This window comes from Artemia franciscana, chromosome 11 (genome assembly GCF_032884065.1).
Source record: "Artemia franciscana chromosome 11, ASM3288406v1, whole genome shotgun sequence".
Classification (NCBI taxonomy): Eukaryota; Metazoa; Arthropoda; class Branchiopoda; order Anostraca; family Artemiidae; genus Artemia; species Artemia franciscana.
The window spans coordinates 23,158,770-23,173,218 of NC_088873.1; the positions used below are offsets into that span (position 1 = coordinate 23,158,770).

Sequence of the window (14,449 nt, forward strand, 5' to 3'; positions counted from 1 at the left end):
ATTACATTTTAGTATAAATTTTGCTATTTCACACAGATCAAGTCACTTGCATAATTTTGTATTTTATTTGAGGTTTTTCAGGTTTCAGTTTAGTTTTTACATGATGTTGTGTTTTATAAGAGAAATTTTTTTTTCTTACTAATCTATGGATTCTCATTATGAATATGTACCCAATCACTCATCTCTCTCGTGGCAAGTATGCCATCGAATAGTCTTTTTCATATATTTTAGATCTTTTTATGGTACTTCGTATCTACCAAGTGACATATAGCGATCGCAAATTCTGTCGGTCTGTCTGTCCCGTTTTCGCTACTTTAGGCACTTCTAGGTAAGCTAGGACGATTAAATTTGGCAGGTGTATCAGGGACCAGACCAGATTTAACTAGGAATTGTTGTTTCCCCGATTCGACCATCTGGGGGGAGAGTGGGGGGCAGTTAAATCGGAAAAATTAGAAAAAATGAAGTATTTTTAACTTACAAACGGGTGATCAGATCTTAATGAAATTTGATGTTTGGAAGGACATCGTGTCTCAGAGCTCTTATTTTAATTCCCGAACGGATCTGGTGACATTAGGGGGGGTTGGGGGGACCTAACGCTTAGAATGGAGGGATCGGAATGAAACTTGGTGGGAAAACTAAGCACAAGTCCTAGATACGTGATTGACATAACCGGAACGGATCCGCTCTCCATCCGATCACCTCGAACGGTTGATCGGATCTCAATGAAATTTGATATTTAGAAGGATATCGTGTCTCAAAGCTCTTATTTTAAATCCCGACCGGATCTGGTGACATTGGGGGGAGTTTGGGGGGAACCTAAAATCTTGGAAAACGCTTAGAGTGGAGGGATCGGGATGAAACTTGGTGGGAAAAATAAGCAGAAGTCATAGAGACGTGATTGACATAATTGGAACGGATCCGTTCTCTTTGGAGGAGCTGGCGGGTGTTAATTTGGAAAAATTAGAAGAATTGAGGTATTTTTAACTTAAGAACGGGTGACCGGATCTTAATGAAATTTGATATTTAGAAGGAACTCATGTCTCAGAGCTCTTATTTCTAATCCCGACCAGATTTGTTGACATCGGGGGGGGGGGGGGTGTTGAAGGGAGAAATCGGAAATCTTGGAAAACGCTTAGAGTGGAGGAATCGGGATGAAGCTTGGTGGGTAGAATAAGCAAATGTCGTAGATACGTGATTGCCGTAACCGTACTGGATTCGCTCTCTTTTGGGGAGTTAGGGGTTGGGGTTCAGTGCTTTGGCGAGTTTGGTGGCTCTGGACGTGCTAGGACGATGAAAATTGGCAGGCGTGTCAGGGAGCTGCACAAATTGACTTGATAAAGTCGTTTTCCCTTATTTGACCATCTGGGGGGCTGAAAGGAGAGGGAAAATGAGAAAAATTAAGGTATTATAAGGGAATTTTGATATGTAGGAGGACATCGTGACTCAGAGGTCTTATTTTAAATCCCGACCCACATTAAGCCTCTGATTTTCCTTTTGGATCAATCCATTGATTCCTAGAATTTTGTTAGAGCTCATACCATATGGTCTCTTGGCTCTTCTGGCCTCGTCAGAAGTGCCATATGAGCTCTTAGCTCTTGTTTTTATTATCTTATTATTGTTTTTAAAAGCGGTAAATTTTTCAATCATGTTGCTTTTTTCACCGTCAGCGGTAGAAAGGGCTCCAAGGTATACGTGAATTTATAATATAGGCCATTACAATATAGTATAGGTCATACAAGGACAGTAGTATAGGCCAGTACAAGGACATTGATTAAATTTGCTCTCGGGAAGCATAATGGCATTTCAAGTATTTTAACATCTCATGACTGGGTTAATAACAATAGTCAACTGTCATTTCGTTGCTGTTGCGCCTAAAATTCGTATCTTACATTTAGATGCCTCTGAGATAGTTGTCAAAAACCGTTTGCAAGGCTGTTCTTGAAGATGGGATCAGCAGAGCAATCTAGATCAGCCGCATCAAAATGTGACTGAACGTATAACTCTCCTTATGGTTCTCCCTTTGAGAACAGCTTTGAAAATGTTTTTTTTGGCAATTATCCTAATTTAGCATCCGGTACGTGTTAAAGAAGTCGTGAAGTAGTTGTTTATGTAGAATCTGGATGCGCGTTTATGATTGCTGTACCACATAAGATTTTTCTGCAGTTTAAATTATAATGGGGGTTTTCAGCCACTTTTTTGTTTTTCACCTTGGTGGTAAACTGCATGGATAGTATAAGATAATTGAGTGCTAAACCCTTTTCAAATTAGTTTCAGAGTAAACTAAGCTCCGTTACCGGCATTGCAGTTGAGGAAGAATTGCTTTGCTCGTAACGGTATTTTGGACAAATGATTAAAAATATCCCAAATGACATGCATCAACAAATTATTTAGAAAATTCCAATGCAGTTAGAAAATCGGATTCAGTATTTGAAATCGTTGTTAGAAGTTACAATAGAAACACCATAAAAGAAAAATTATTGATAAGAAAGTTACTTGTCGGCTATTGGAAACAAATTCAAGAATTGCGCTGAGGTTACATCTCAGAAAACCGGTTTCACAGCTACAAAAACAAGTGACGGATGATGCAATACATTGGACTTAAACAGAATCCATTGGACTTGTTTAATTTGAGCTATGTATTTGCACATTAGGGGTGGGGGGGGGGGTTAGGTTTCCATAATTTTGTTTCTAAAGTATATTTCATCATCAAGCTTTGCTATATTTCATTACGATTAACCTAACTTCACTTCTTGGATGTGTTTTCAATAACCGACAAGTACCATAGTAAATACCATGCTCAATGAAAAGAAAAGTTGTTATGTCTGAAAGTCCACGAAATAAAACCAAAGAATGTTGTTTTGCGCAAAACTGTGTGTGATAGAAAAAAAGCTTAATAATTATACAAATTCGGAATGCAAACTTGTTGCATTGTGACTGATTTAAAACTAGCTGCCCTGAAGTATAAGAAAAATTTTGGAACATGCTATATCCTTTTCATGAATTTTAAATATAAACTGCTTGAGATGCCACTCGGCTGGAAAGGCTTTCAGTTAATTCAAAGGAAATTTTCATTTTTCAATTTCACGTTCTTGTGTTGCAAATTCTCTGGAACAACAATACCTGCTCGCCTATTTGTTTTTATTACATTGTATATGTTTTTGTAAGAAGCTTACCGCATAAGCTAGTATCCATAAAAAAGAAACAAAATGTTTTTGTTCCAAGTTGGTTTCTTGCTTAAGGAAGCGTTAAAATGAGAATATAAATGAGAAAAGGGAAGGAACGAATCGAAAACGTTGGAGTAAAAGTGAAGTATGTTTAGAAATGTATATTAGTGGTGAAAATAAAGTTTCAGCATAAGTAGCAAAAAATTAATTTTACATAAATTGTTCACTGTCATAGATTCCTAAAACCTTAATTGCACGAGTGTTTTTTTGTAAATTTTAACTTGGTATGTGTACTATTTTATTTGTAAACAGGGACGGATACATAGGGAAATGGGACCTTGACTCGGTATGTTGGAATGATACCGATCACCTTAGAGAAGGGGTGCAAGATTGTTTTATGTCCTTTTAGTTGTTCATTACGATGTTCAAGCTCTTGTAATGAATCAAAATATTAAATACTAGTCTAACGGTAAATTCAGCCACTAAGTAAAATGGTCTTTCTGCCTCTAAAACAATCATGAAAGAATAATGGAATGTTCACAAGACGTTGTCAATATTCTATTATAACTGTTTTTTCCAACCCGCGCCAAAGAAGAAACGCTATTTGGACTTAAAATTTGGGGGTTAACAATATAAATACGAAAAAGGACGATTCACATTGCTTTGTAAACGTTTGTTAAACAGGGCCATTTCAAACTATTTTGAAATAGACTTTTTTTTAAATAGAAAGATAAGAAGATATTTCAAGACGTATATTTTTATGAACTTCGCTACTCTATTGTCAGTTGAACTATTTCCTGCATTTTGTTTGTATTATTTGAATATTCTCCCGACACTTGTGAGTAGAAAAATGATTCTAAGAATTGTAGAGGCATTTTTGCCCTCTTAGGTTTTGGTATTTTTATTATTTTGTTTATTGTTAAAATAAAATTCATAAACTCTAGTAAAATTCACAAACTCTACATGACTGAAATTGGAAACGGAGTCCTCAATATTTTACTTTTTCGGTTATTTATCATCTAGAGAGAGTAGACATAGGAGACTTCTGTCTACTGTACCTAAAGAGACAGCCACAATACACAGGGTCGCTATATCCTAAGGCTTATCAATTGACAAACTAGATTCTTTAAACAGGATTCCGAATGACCAATCGAATAAAGAAGTTTATAAAACTAGATTGTTAAATTGCAAACTGTGGTACAGCAAAATTTATAGACCCACAAGACCAACGACCTGGCAAAATTCACAAACTGAATCCACAATTTTTTTCGAGCAAAATTGCCAAAGTTTTTTTTTATTATTTAAGACTTTACGTTTTTGCAATGTTTTTTTTTCATAGATCAACTAAAAATAGGAATATGAAAAGGAAATATTCAAAAGGGATAGATTACTTACTTTGAGTAGCATATGTATAAATTTCCATACAGGATATAATATTAATAATACTTGTATTTAAAAGATATTGACTGTGAATTTAAAAGTAAAAAAATCACAACGTATCTCTTCGTCAAAGAATCATGCCTACAAAAAAAAAGTTTAATATAAAACAGAAAAGGTTTTGATTCTCTTTTGTGAATTCTTCGAATGAGCTTTCGGTCCCTATGAGTGATAGGCGATAAACTTGATGTTTCGTTATTTTTCATCATAGCTTGTTTATATCCTCGTATACTTGTTAATGATTTTGTTTGTGACTGTTCTCTGTTTTAGAAAGATATATGTTTGTCACGACAATGCTTTGAAATGGAATTATGCATTCAAGTTAGTGTTTCTCTTTGAAGTAGAATTTAATTAAAGCTTATTTTTGTCCTCCGGAACCTTCAGTTCTAAAATTAGGCCACTTGGCTATTTCCTTTAATAGAAGTAAATTTACTTACGGAGTAGGTCGCTTAAGACTCAGTATAACATTTTAATCATTCTTATAATCATCCAATGCATATAATTCATATTATCATTTGAGCTACTCTAGACTGATCAAACAGTTCGTGGTAACGAACTGTAGTAAGGAGTGACCCGGCTCAATTGTAAACGAAACTCTAAAAAACGAAATTTTGATACTAAAAGATACATCAAAAGAATCGGATTTTGATGGCGGAGATGGCCATCTCCGACGCCAAGATGGCAGCAAATCATTTTACAATGGTTTTATCGAGACACATTTACTAAAAGTATGTAGACATAATCAAGAGCTTTGAAAAAAGTCGTCATGGTACTTATCGGTTATATAATAGACACTGTACAATTTCGATCGCGAATGATGCGAGTATGACACAAGAAACTGGTCAAGCAACCACACAATTAACTTCGTTTTGGTTGAAAAATAAATTGTAGCTATATTTTATTTAAGTATTTTGGTTTGGTTGGGTTTATGCAAACAAATTTGGACTATACGTTTGTACATTAGGGGGGGGGGTAAAGCAGAGCATATATTAAATACAGCAGTGGTTAGTTCACGTATTTAATATATGCTTGCTTTACCCCCACCCTTAATGTGCAAATATATAGCCCAAGTTTGTTTCTAAACCATTACATATTCATCATATTTTGTTTCATTTAATTAGCACTAATCGAACTTCACTTCCCGAGTGTCTATTATATAAACGATAAGTACTAAAGTCATTAAACATTTCTCTATAATGTTGCAGTATCCTTGCAGTCCTACTAGTAAGCAGACGATTCATGAATCGTCTGCTTTGTGACATGAGCGCTTCCCCATTCAAAAACATATTTCCTGTGTTTTTGAAGGTGGGGGACTGTACTACCCTCTTTTGACCATAGTGATTTTGATGGTGCACTTTTTGTTTCGATCCGCCGCCATTTGTGAGTGGTTTCAGGCACGTTGTTTTTTTACGCGTTTCTGATCTTTCGGTTAATATTGGCCATGATACACCCTTTTACTTGGTTGTAGTTATCACTGCAGCCATGATTAATCGTTTCTGTATAACATTTAAATTTGAAGGTTTTTCGTATGTTTCACTAGTTATCATTCGTGTCGTGTGAAACCGCATTTAGAAAAGTTTTTAATGTTGATGTTTCTGCCGAAACGTCGACATTTTGCTGCTGTCGCCGACAAAACCAAGTGGCTGTTGTTGTTTTTTTTTCAAAGACCAACGAAATCAAGCTTTTCCTCCACTTTTATTTTAAAAAAAGGAGCAAAAAATCAGTAGCCAATTTAAATTGTTTGCATTTCTCCAAAAATATTTTGTTGTTGCTATGTACTTGTTTTATACATATCGTGTGACTTCGCAGAAATGGTTGGTTAACCAACTGCCAACTATGATGTTATTCTATATCCGTTTGTGTATGTTTTTCATTTACTAAAAAAGAATTATGGTTGTGAAAGATGCACAGATGCACAGATGCACTGCATGTATCAGTGTCGGATGTTTTTCCTCTACGAAAGTCTTACTTGATGACATCGCTAAATTTTATCACGAAATAATACAAGTGCATTTCACGAGCTATTAACATATCGGGCTAACTCCTGTCAATTAGGCTTGTAGACTTCTAATTTGGCTTCTGTTATTGTTGTAAGACCTCAACAGCCAGATCACAGTTCAAATTAAGTTGTGGTATATAGTAACGATAAAAGTGATAGCTAAGAAAGTTAAAAAGTACTATCATTGCAGCACCACGCCGCCTGAAACCGAAACAGCTTTGCACTTTCCTCCTACACCCCAATCTATCCAAAACTTCAATCTGTATCCCTTTTTAAAAAGTTCCAGTTTTCTTTAGATCCATCCTTATGAGCTCTTTCCCACCCCGTTGGTCGACGTCATAATTTTTCGTTTTGATCCGGATGGATGGTGAAAAAGAACAGTATTTGGTAATCTTGCATTCTTCATCCGTGAACCATGTCCTAGTCATCTCAACCTTTCTGTCATTATAGCTCTAAAAGTGAAAAAGAACCAAATTTGTCGTACAACTTGTTGTTTGCCTTAGAGTTAGTCAAACGGATATCTTAGATCAATCCGTAGACAATTCCTCTGGAAAACATTTAACAGATCATCCTTTGCCTTCCGAAGCATCCAAAATTCAGAACAATCCTTTACTACTGTCACTACTGAAGCTTTCAATATCCTGGTCTAGGATGGCAGACTTGTCCTAATTTTCCAAACTCTCTTTAACTATACACCGTGGGCCTTGACTATTTTACTTTTTACATCTTCACTACATCCACCATCTTTGCTAGGAATAACGCCTAGGCAACTTAAGCTGAGCATTTGATCATCTCGTTACCCAATTTCATTCCTTCACCTTTATTTTTGTACCTATTCTTGCACCTTGAACTCTAAAAATATCCAAAAATTCGTTGATTTTGCTAATGTTTTGTCTTGGGTACTCAAATCATCTGTATAATCAAAATCTAGGAGAGTCTTGCCTTCCCATTTGATTCCATGCTCTCCCTTTAGGCTTTGCCTTGTTCCCTAGGACCAAGTCCATCAAAATAATCCATATCAGCAAGGACAGGACTTATTTTGACAAGTTGAGTCATTTCTTTGTTCGGAAGTTCCCTAGGATAAACAGGTATATTTGTATGCAAGGTAAATCGAAATACTTTTCTCTTCAATTACTTCATAGCTTTCAGTGTGTGGCAGGTTTCATATAGAATAAAAACATGGATTTTAATAGAAACACAAATTTTGAATACGAATTTGGCCATTTGTACAATCTTTGAATAAACAGGCATATTTACATGTAAGAAAATAAACATACTTCCTATTACTTTTCTTTTCAACAGAAAAATAATAAGTAGGTCAGAAAAACTAGTAGTACAAAAAGGTAGAAAAGTAATTATGTTTTGCACATGTTTCAAATAGAATAAAATCGTGGTATTCCATACACGTACTAACTTTGATCATATGTTAGACAACTGTATGTTATGAAGCTTATAATAAGCAAGCATATGCACATGTAAGCAGAAGATGCAATGTCGACGAGGAATTACTTTATTGAATAGGCTCAATTGCTCCAAATGCATTTCTTATGTCTATGGAGAGAATTTTATTGAAAATATTTGTAGGTAATTACACGTATCATATGGTTAAGAATCTCTTTCCAAACAAATCTACACAGGGTAGTCAACCATTTTCCGAATTTTTTTTTAATTCTTGAAAATAAAGTTCCTGATCCAGATGTATAAAGCTGTTAGAGAGTACCATTGTTTATATTTGTGCTGATTTCATTTTTTTTTTTTTATTTTTTCTCCCTAGGCTATAGACAAAAGCTAGCAGTTTTGTATATTTGCTATAATTTTTTCTTCCGATTGTTCATCAGTAGCTCATAATGTCAAAAGAGTCAAATTGCAAATAGTCCTAGAACCACATCTGGGGCATTAGCCCTCTCTCGGCTAATGCCTAGATTATGTGCAAAAATTTGTAGATACCCTAAAAGTCTGCAAATTACAAAAAAACAATTAAAAAAAGAAGAAAATGTAGAAATCAAACAAAAAAACTAACAAGTAATATACCATTTGATTCGACTTGTTACATGCCATTTTTGACATTGTGAAACAGGTCTTGATGACAAAGTTGTACCCTCTTTTTTGTTAAAATTCAAAATGGCCAAGACTATTAAAAAAGTCATCGAAAGAATATTCAAGCTATTGGATTCTGTCAGCAGATTTTTTTTTTTCAATTAAGTAGAGCAAAACCACATAGGACAGGACTTCTTGCCAGCCTCTACCTAAAAGCAACCATCAATTAGCATAACTCTCCTGCAAAATTTTTTAAAAAGTGGCCAAATAATCATCCATTTATTATGATGACTAACAAAGTATCATATATGTGCCTTAATCTCGTTCAGTTCAGGACCTATTCTGTAATTGTATTCAGGTAAAATCTTCCGTGTTTTATTTAATATTTTTAATCAAAATTTTTTATGGCACTTGGTATTAACCAAATAAAAAAAAATATATAGAAAAAATGAAGTATTTTTAACTTGCGAACGGGTGATGGGATCTTAATGAAATTTGATCTTTGGAAGGATATCGTGTCTCAGAGCTCTCATTTTAAATCCCGACCAGATCCGGTGACATTGGGGGGGTTGAGGGGAGGGGAGCCTAAAATCTTGGAAAACGCTTAGAATTGAGGGATCGGGATGAAACTTGGTGGGAAAAATAAGCAGAAGTCCTAGATACGTGATTGACATAACTGGAACGGTTCTGCTCTGTTTAGGGGAGTTGGGGGGGGGTTAACTATGAAAATCAGAAAAAATGAGGCATTTTTAACTTACGAAGGAGTGATCGAATCTTAATGAAATTTGAAGTTTGGAAGAATATCGTGTCTCATAGCTCTTATTTTAAATCCCGACTGGATCCGGTGACATTGGGGGAAATTGAGGGGGGGCCTGAAATTTCGGAAAACGCTTAGAGTTGAGGGATCGGGATGAAACTTGGTGGAAAAAATAAGCAGAAGTCTTAGATAGGTGATTGACAATTGGAACGGATCCACTCTATTAGGGGGGGGGGAGGGTTAATTCTGAAAAATTTGAAAAAATGACGTATTATTTAATTGAAAAAACCGAAATCTTTGGATCTATTGCCCCCAGAGTTATGTCCATCTCAACAGGCTTATCTATTAGACCTTGTAATGTTTGTGAACAAAATGGGTATACCAAAACTTAGATCCAATATCACGAAAAGTTACCAAGGGAAAAAGTTTCTTGCCCTTTTCCAGCCCTATGTCAATGCTTTTGGAAGTAACCAATATTTTTTTCTACATTCGGGTCCTCTTAGCCCAAAACCTTAACCGATTTGAGTTTCAAGCCAACCAGAAAAAAAAAAATCTCTTTTGCGCCTTTTCTAGTACTATTTTATCGAGGAGAGAGCCTTGCCCCAGATTTTCTTTTATGAATTAAGTATTTATTGGCCCAAGGATTTGCGATTGAAAAATTCAAACTGATCGGAGACAAAAAACTATTGACTGATTTTCAGATAACTTTCCCCCCTCGCCCAAAAAAATCTTGGTCTCATTGGCTCAAAGAATGGTCACTGGAAGTCTCGAGCCAGTCGAACACCATTCCATTAAAAAAAAAAATTTAAAAAATTGCCAATTTGCAATATTTACGGCCCTTGCCCCATGGACTATGGGGATCATTCATTTAATCCTGAAGGCACTTTTTTGGACCTTATTGCTGTTTTGAATAAAATGGCTATCTAAAATTTTTTTATTAGATGTCCTTGAGGGTTACGGGGAGCAGGTATTAAAAAGGGCTTAGAACATACCCTTTGGCTTCCAAACGCTAAATGCTACCATTTCAGCAGCTTATCACCTTCTTTGCTTAGAGCAGAGGGCAACCTAAGTATTTTAACTAAATGACAAAAATAAACTACAAGCTAACCTTACCCTGTAAATGTTCAACATAACATCTGATCTTAAAATCCTTAACGAAAAAGAAAAGATTCTGGGAAATAAGATTCTGCAGAAATAGTTCTGCTTCGAAAACTATAGGATAAAAGAAGATTTTTGTAGATTATTTTGCAATAACATCGAATAGATACGTAGTTTTGCTCGGCTACAGGAATTCGAAGGGTTTTATGTAACATTTCTTTGTCAACGCAAGATTAGATTAGAATCAATATTCTCAGCTGATTGGTTTAATCCGTTTTACTGTATCTTATTTGGATGTCAAGACTATTTAAGTTTCTGGATTCCGAAAATAGGTTATTTCTCTTTTACTTGCTTACAAAACTATTTTTTTCTTCCAAATGTGAATTTTTGATTGGAAATTTTTACTTGCACATTTTGTAGTCCTACAGGAGCCTTTCTGCCAAAAAAGTGGAAAATCGTGAACTCGTTTTCCAGATTTGCCATTCTCCTGTAAAATTTATGTTACGCTGTCCATGATTTACTATATCAGATGTCCTGTCGGTAATGAAACTAACTACGATAGTCATTTTTGAAATGCGGTAGTCATCAGATCGTTTAAATGAACAGCAGCGGAGTGTTGGTGATTAAAAGATACATATAATTGAGGTTTGAGACGCCCTACGCTGCGTTAAGTCTTAATGATTCAGAAATGCTTTGAATATTTAAAATCTAGGGGAATTTACTTCTGATCAACCCCACCCTAATTAAAATAGAAGGGGGAGTTGGAAATGAGTGACATTAGTAGTTGCCAAAGATGGTCTCGTAATTTTGGACAGGAAGATTTGTATTTCTTGGAAGAGGATAATTTACTTTGGTTACATCAACTTAATAAATTTAAAAAGTGCGTACGCATTCCATAATTTGAGTCAAGATTTCTCCATTGTAAATGATTCATTTTATACAAATCTTTTGCTGTTCTAATAGATTTGTCGGCGGTTTCTTTAAATTCTAACCTAACTTTTTATTTATCGTCATAATTACATAGATAGGTTTGTAGTTTACAAGTAAGGATAAAGTTGTGTGAAAAAAAAAAGAAACAAACCAGCATAAGAAAAAATAACATCACAAAGGTAAATCAAACAGTTCGTGGTAACGAACTGTAGTAAAGAGCGACCCGGCTCAATAGTAACCGAAACTCTAAAAAATGGAATTTCGATACCAATAGTTACATCAAAAGAATCGCATTTTAATTCTGATTTTAAATATATAAGCTTCATCAAGATTAGTTTTATCTATCAAAAGTTACGAGCCTGAGAAAATTTGCCTCATTTTTGAAAATAGGGGGAAACGCCCCCTAAAAGTCATACGATCTTAACGAAAATCACACCATCAGATTCAGCGTATCAGAGAACCTTATTGTAGAAGTGTCAGCCCATATCTACAAAAATGTGGAATTTCGTATTTTTTGCCAGAAGACAAATCACGGATGTGTGTTTATTTATTATTTTTTTTTCCAGGAGTGATCGTATCGACTCAATGGTCGTAGAATGTCGCGAAAGGGCTCATTCTAACGGAAATTAAAAGTTCTAGTGCCCTTTTTAAGTGACCAAAAAATTGAAGGGCACCTAGGCCCCCTCCCACGCTCATTTTTTCCCCAAAGTCACCGGATCAAAATTCTGAGATAGCCTTTTTATTCATCATAGTCGAAAAACTTAATAACTATATCTTTGGGGACGACTTACTCCCCCGCAGTTCCCGTGGGAGGGGCTGCAAGTTACAAACTTTGACCTGTGTTTACATATAGTAATGGTTAATGGGAAGTTTACAGACGTTTTCAGGGGGATTTTTTTGGTTGTGGTGGGAGAGTTGAGGGGGGTTACGTGGGAGGATCTTTCCATGGAGGAACTTCTCATGGGGGAAGAGACTTTCGATGGAGGGGGCGCAGGATTTTCTAGCATTATTTAAGAAAACAATGAATAAATGAATATGAAAAGTTTTTTCTACTGAAAGTGAGGAGCAGCATTAAAACTGAAAACGAACAGAAATTATTACACATATGAGGGGTTTACCTCCTCGTAATACCTCGATCTTTACGCTAAAGTATTTTTAGTTATTTCAACTATTTATTCTACGGCCTTTGTGATTCAGGGGTCATTCTTAAGGAATTGGGACAAAATTTAAGCTTTAGTGTAAAAAGCGAGGTATCGAAGAGAGGTGAGCCCCTTCATATACGCAATAAAAACATACGAATATAGAAGTTCGCTACGTAAATTACGTATATTTTTTACTTATGAAAACGTTCGTAAAAAATTAAAAATTATAGTTGCCTTTTTAAGTAATCAAAAAATTGGAGGGCAACTAGGCCTCCTCCCTCGCTCCTTTTTTCTCAAAATCTTCCGATTAAAACTTTGAAAAAGCCATTTAGCCAAAAAAATTAATAATCAAATTTCGTTTTAATTATTTATCTGCGGAGAGCCAAGATCAAAACATGCATTAGTTCAAAAACGTCCAGAAACTAAACAAAAAAACAAGTTTTTTTAGATGAAAGTAAGGAGTGACATTAAAACTTAAAACGAACAGAAATTACTCCGTATATGAAAGGCGCTTTTCCTCCTCGACGCCCCGCTCTTTACGCTAAAGTTTTTACCTGTTTTAAAATGTAGAGTTAAGAGAAAGAGTCAAACTTTAGCGTAAAGAGTGGGGCGTTGAGGAGGAAAAGCCCCTTTCATATACGGAGTAATTTCTGTTCGTTTTAAGTTTTAATGTCGCTCCTTACTTTCATTTAAAAAACTTGTTTTTTTTTGTTTAATTACCAAGAAGAATCATTAGATTAGAACACAATCTTCTAAAACGCAATAAAACTGTGACATCATTGACTTATTTCAATGACTATTGATACGTCATGGATCTGCAATACTTCATTGATCATTTTATTTGTTTTTAAGTTTTGAAGTGTTGACTTTTTTTCTAAAGTGACTTTCTATGTAACTTCTTCACCTTTTGGATCCCAAAAGTTCAGTTTAGAAATTCAGGAAATATTCCAACTTGGCAGGGAAGCATTAAATGAAAGGTACGTTAAAATTACTGGAAACCATTACTAGAAAAACATTACTTGTAAAAAAAAAAACCATCCTCGTTGATAAATCCCTATAATAACTAAGCCGATCCTTTTTTTATTGAAAAAAATTCAGAAAAAAGAAGCTTTTCCTGTTTTCTCTCCTGTAAAGTGATTTTGTACTTTCTCCAAAAATTATGTTTCTCTAAGTTTCTTTTTCAAGCAAGAGAGTTGTTGTTTAGGTGCATCTAATGAGCACGAGTTCTTTTCTTTTTTTCTTTTTGTTTCGTTTTTTTCTTTTCTTTTCCTTTTTTTCTTTTTATTTAAATTTTTGGGAAATGTAATGTTCTACCAGTTTTTCGGCCAAGACTCTACCGGTGGCGTCAAGTAACGAATTTTGAAAGCGGCGGGGGGGGGGCAAAATTTATTTTTCACCATCTATGGGGGAGGTAAGTTTTCAATGAAAATACGAAAAAGGGCATTCTTCAATAACAATACACCCCAAAAGGTATTTTTGAGATTTAAGAGAGGGAAAAAATCTAGGGGCACATACCCTCCTGCCCCTCTCCTCCCAATTAACGCAACTAGATTCTACTTTCGTTGGAACTGCACACTCTTTCTTTGTATTGGAAACGTGCTTGTACTGAGTTGTCTTTTTTTATGGTGTATCTCTGAGAATAAACTAATTTTTCCAACTTAGCTGGAATATGTGTGCAAATACGGGTAAATCAAACTATAAGTAATAACTTGTGTAAAAACAATAAGTTTGAAAAACAGGTAGAATAAACTTTTGGAGAGAAATAATTTCAAAAGCAAAAAAAAAACATTAAAATTAACATCAAATATTTTTATGCCGTAAAAGAAAATGAAAGGAGATATGATCTATGGATGCAAAAGGTTAATGTTCATTATTTGTTTTCGGG

General features: G+C 35.0%; 1 protein-coding gene across 4 annotated transcripts in view; it reads left to right on the forward strand.

Moving 5' to 3' along the window:
• LOC136032980 (polypyrimidine tract-binding protein 1-like) overlaps positions 1-14,449 on the forward strand; it is a 203,362-nt gene that overhangs the window by 59,185 nt on the left and 129,728 nt on the right. The gene's annotated exons all lie outside the window — the stretch shown is intronic.